The sequence below is a fragment of the Emys orbicularis genome, chromosome 22 (genome assembly GCF_028017835.1).
Source record: "Emys orbicularis isolate rEmyOrb1 chromosome 22, rEmyOrb1.hap1, whole genome shotgun sequence".
Classification (NCBI taxonomy): Eukaryota; Metazoa; Chordata; order Testudines; family Emydidae; genus Emys; species Emys orbicularis.
In genome coordinates, this window is record NC_088704.1 from 10,673,552 (window position 1) to 10,679,551 (window position 6,000).

Genomic DNA, 6,000 nt, shown 5'->3' on the forward strand with positions numbered 1-6,000 from the left:
ATTGTTTTGAAATACTAAGGGCTATGTTCTGCTCACAGTTGCACTGGTATAAATCCAGAATAACACCAGTGAAATCAATGGAGTTAATCCAGATTGGCACCAATGCAAACAAGAGCAGAATCTGGCTCTAGGATACATCAATTCTGACTGTATTATAGGTCTTGTCAAAACTTGATTTCATCTATAAAAGGGCAGATATTTTTGTTAAAAAGATAAATGAACATTTATTAAAGGAGATTTTTGGAATAGCAATGGACAGCTTTTTTGGACAAGTATATTTTTAAAAAATTTGTCATGGAAATATTTTTTTAAAAATGTACATACTGAAAATATTATTTAGAAAAGCTACGAAGACTGAAAATAGTACAAAAAACCAAAAACAAACAAACAAACAAAAATAAGTAAAAGCAAGCCAAGAACTATACACTGTTGTACAAGACTCAGATGTGACCATAAGTAGCATCTAACTACTGTAAAAACTGGTATTGTTTCTGGAAAACATTTTTTTGCTATGATTTTGCCTTGCACAATTCATGCGGATTGATTTTTATGGCAATCATCCAAATCCCTTGTATCTATGTTGTGTGCTAATTGCTCAAACAGATGGGAGTGAAATTTAATTTGCCTATTTGACAGGTCATGTGGGTCAGTGGATAGGGAACAAGACTGGGACTCAAGAGACCTGCGTTCGGTTTCCAACTCTACCATTGGCCTGCTGTGTGACTTTTGACAGGTCACTTTCCGTCTCTGTGCCTCAGTTTCCCTATCTATACAAGGGGGATTAATACTTATTTATCTTTACAAAGTGCTTTGAGATCTGTGGGTGAAAAGCACTATATCGGGCTATGTATTATTATTACATAAGCTAGGCTGGAGCACAAGATATACAGTAAGTCTAATTCTGATCTTACACCAGTATAATTCCATTGATCTCGATGGAGTTACTTCTCATGTACACCAGGGTGAGATCAGAATCAAACCTAGTGTAATTCAGTTTCTCATTCCGCCCTATCTCTCCAGCTTCTTCAACTTGATGTAATGTTACAGTTATAATCATAAGACTATTCTTTCTGGAAATACACTGAAACAAAATTAAGTGGTCCAGTCAAAGGATATGCTGCATCAATTCTCTCTTACTCTCTTCTTGCTCTTTCAAGAAAATGAAATGACATGATTTTCACTATGTAGTGCCATGGTTACAAATTACACAAATATATTTCTAATGAATATATTGCTGCTGTTGTTTATTTGTATATGAGAATGAACCCTTCCCCCCCCCCAACAAGCACCTGATTCTGTTCTTATTAAAAAGACACTTTGCCCAACATGAGTGGAAATACACAACTCCTTTGCTCTACTCACTCAATTAATGAAAAATGCGCCATTTGCAGCATACACAGATATGTTAGCAACAGTTTTATCATTAGAGCTGTGCAAACAGCTTTTAGTGACACATGAACCAAGGTGACAGTTTTCTGCTTTCAAGTTTTATTATGGCTCCAAAACTTGGTCCGGATTCACCAAATGTTTTGTTTTGCCGAATTTTCAAGTGAACCTTCACTACGTTTGGGGGGAAAATCCTATGGGGATCAACTTTTTTTCTGTTTGTACCGTGCCTAGCTCCGCAGGATCCTTGCCCATGATGAGGGCTCATAGATGCTATGGTACTGCAAATAATAAATAATAGTCATAAAACCATTCAAGGGAGGGATTTATGTCTTGTGAAACTCAGCAATTTTGTGTGCTTTTTGACCCAAGCTAGGCAAAACTTTGGCCATTTTGAGGGGGTTCTAATTTGAATTTCCAGATTCGTTTTAACTTGTTAGACTTGCTTCGCAAAACTAAGATTTGGACTGAGAATGCTCCCAGGTTTAGGCCTGTTGGCATTTGAAGATTTTGGTTCAACCCACTGTGAAGATAGAAGTCTTGTGAAACACTGGTTTTGGTTAGGGCCTAAGCGCCACTTGAAACTCAGGGGATGAGAACCAAGCCAGGCTGAAACCCAAAATAGTTTGTAAACCCATTGCCAACTGAATGGCAGAGTTTAGCAAAGCTCTGTTTATAACACTGTCACTGTTTCATGTTAAAGTGACTTTTGCAAAATATGTTATTTTCAAGATAAGAGCATTTCATAACATCGTACACTACTGAATAATATATAATATGTCGGTATTATACTCAATTGTTTGGAATCATTTTTGCATTGTGAACATCATAGAATCATAGAATATCAGGGTTGGAAGGGACCTCAGGAGGTCATCTAGTCCAACCCCCTGCTCAAAGCAGGACCAATTCCCAACTAAATCATCCCAGCCAGGGCTTTGTCAAGCCTGACCTTAAAAACCTCTAAGGAAGGAGATTCCACCACCTCCCTAGGTAACCCATTCCAGTGCTTCACCACCCTCCTAGTGAAAAAGTTTTTCCTAATATCCAACCTAAACCTCCCCAACTGCAACTTGAGACCATTACTCCTTGTTCTGTCATCTGGTACCACTGAGAACAGTCTAGATCCATCCTCTTTGGAACCCCTTTCAGGTAGTTGAAAGCAGCTATCCAATCCCCCCTCATTCTTCTCTTCTGCAGACTAAACAATCCCAGTTCCCTCAACCTCTCCTCATAAGTCATGTGTTCCAGCCCCCTAATAATTTTTGTTGCCCTCCTCTGGACTCTTTCCAATTTTTCCACATCCTTCTTGTAGCATGGGGCCCAACACTGGACACAGTACTCCAGATGAGGCCTCACCAATGTCAAATAGAGGGGAATGATCACGTCCCTCGATCTGCTGGCAATGCCCCTACTTATACAGCCCAAAATGCCGCTAGCCTTCTTGGCAACAAGGGCACACTGTTGACTCATATCCAGCTTCTCGTCCACTGTAACCCCTAGGTCCTTTTCTGCAGAACTGCTTCCTAGCCATTCGGTCCCTAGTCTGTAACAGTGCATGGGATTCTTCCATCCTAAGTGCAGGACTCTGCACTTGTCCTTGTTGAACCTCATCAGGTTTCTTTTGGCCCAATCCTCTAATTTGTCTAGGTCCCTCTGTATCCTTACCCTACCCTCCAGTGTATCTACCACTCCTCCCAGTTTAGTGTCATCTGCAAACTTGCTGAGAGTGCAGTCCATGCCATCCTCCAGATCATTAATGAAGATATTGAACCAAACCGGCCCCAGGACCGACCCCTGGGGCACTCCACTTGAAACCGGCTGCCAACTAGACATGGAGCCGTTGATCACTACCCGTTGAGCCCGATGATCTAGCCAGCTTTCTATCCACCTTATAGTCCATTCATCCAGCCCATACTTCTTTAACTTGCTGGCAAGAATACTGTGGGAGACTGTATCAAAAGCTTTGCTAAAGTCAAGGAATAACACATTCACTGCTTTCCCCTCATCCACAGAGTCAGTTATCTCCTCATAGAAGGCAATTAGGTTAGTCAGGCATGACTTGCCCTTGGTGAATCCATGCTGACTGTTCCTGATCACTTTCCTCTCCTCTAAGTGCTTCAGAATTGATTCCTTGAGGACCTGCTCCATGATTTTTCCAGGGACTGAGGTGAGGCTGACTGGCCTGTAGTTCCCCGGATCCTCCTCCTTCCCTTTTTTAAAGATGGGCACTACATTAGCCTTTTTCCAGTCATCCGGGACCTCCCCCGATCGCCATGAGTTTTCAAAGATAAACACACTCAAAGATAAACATATGCACTCACATGCCATTAACATGGGTTTCACATATTTTTACTTGCTATTCAATGTGTCAGAACTTGGACTTAGTTCTCACTGGGTTTTTATTATTATTATTTAATATCTATATTGAAAGGAATGGTGGGCTGGAGCTAAAGCGCAGGGCTGGAACAGAGAAGTCCTGGGTTCAGTTCTGCCACAGACTTGACTGTGAGCAAGTCAATTAATCTCTCTGTGCCTCTGTTCCCCACTTGTAAAATGTAGGTAATCAAATTTCCTTGGTTGGTCTTGTCTGTGTAGATTATAAACTTCTTGGGGCGGGACTGTCTATTAGTGTGTGTTTGTATAGTGCCTGGCATGTTGGGGGCCCTATTTCAGTTGGGTGCCTGGGAGCTGCTGTAATATAAATAATAATAATAATAATTAATAATAACACTCCATTCTCACTGGTGAGGTCCAAATTAAAAGAGGAAATTTTCAAAGGCATCCCTTATCACCAATGCCGTTTGTTGTAGCAATGATGCGGCTGGCATGGATGCTACATGAGACCAATTGTGGTTACCATATCAGCAAAGGGCAACCACCAGTTAACTATTTGCTATACATGGATGATCTGAAACTATATAGACTATCACAAAAGGAGATACAGAAATCGATGATGTGGTAGATACATTTGGTGAAGATATAAAGCTACAAGTTGACTTGGCTAAACATGCATCCGGATCTGTAAAGAAGAACAAACTGGTACAGACAGCTGGCATACAAGTTAACAAAGGTGCTATTCAAGATATCTCTCAGCGTAGCCCCTACAAATACCTGAATCAGGGAACTGTGAGTGTTATAACATAAGGAAATCAATGAAGAGGGGCGGAAAGAATAGTACAGACAAACAAGACCTATTCTAAGGACAAGACTCAACTAGAAGAATTTGAGCCGAGCTATTAATATGTGGGTGATACCAGTAGTACAGTACACTGTGGGGGTGATCAAGTGGAATCAAGGGGAGACGAAAAAATTTGGCATCTAAACAAGAAAGCTCCAGGAGATGCATAGAGTAATGAATATCAATCAAGATGTTGACAGGATGTACACCTGACTTCTTCTTCTTCTTCTTCTTCATATGACTGATGTAGGTATAGAGCAACAACTAAAACTTTACAGTTAGATGGTTAAGCCAGATAATTGCATCTGGAATAGCAGAGTTCATTGCTGTGATGCCTCCTTTGTATTTGTGAATCAGGCATTGAGTTGTTAAATGTTCCATGGTCTGTTCTGGGTGACCACAGTCACACACTGAGAGTTTTTAATTTTCCATTTGTGCAGCAAGTATCTGCATCTACCAGGGTTTGTGCGGATAAGTTTTAGGGTTGCCCATGAGCTTCATGGGAAATCGAAGCCACGGATTGACTGCATCAGGTCTTTCACAAGGTGTTTATTTATGACTTCTTGTGAAGTCCATTTGGCTTTCCAAGCTGCCTCAGGGTTGAAGTTGCATTGCTGAAGGTTAAATGCATGGGTCCAATGCTTGTGACTGCAAACGGTGGTGAGGGACGTTGTTAAGGTCCTGGTGGATGGGAAGACGTTCATTTTCCACAATCCTCTAGAATTCCTAAAGGGTTGTGGCATTGCAGCAAATGGATGGGGGAACAATGTACAACAGCACTGGCAGCCAAGGTGTTGGGGTCCGACCATATGATGGAAGAAAACATCTGCTATCTGTGGAGGAAGCATCTGACAATATAAAGTATAAGATTAAATTATATTATGAGCCAGCCAGAGTAAAAGATCATCTGTTCATGATAACAAGTGATGACTGACTGTGCATCCAAGCCCAAGAAAGCATAAAAGAAAGAAGAAAGCAAATCGCCAAAGAGAGACTCAAAAGATGTACACAGAAATCAGGGTACGGACAGTGGTGGAGAGAGCTCAAACCCCTTAGTGATCAAAAACTAACATGCTCCTGGCTTGTTGAAGGATGCCTCAAAAGAGAGTCAGGGAACCTCATTATGAGTGCACAAGAGCAGATCTTCAGGCTTAATTAGGTTCAAAGCAAAACTAACCGACAGCACTGCTCCCTGAACTGCAGAATGTGTTCCAGAAAGGAAGAGATGGTGGAACATGTGCCGAGCGCCTGTCGGAGCCTGGCTGGGAGAGAATATATGAACAGACACAATGAGGTCACCAAGTGTCTGCACTGGAGCCTCTGTGGCAAATACGGATTTAAACTAACCGTGCAGTATTATGACCACCTAATTGAAACTGCTCTAGAGAACGAGGAGGCCAAGATTTTATGGGATCTGGCAATTGTCACAGACTGAA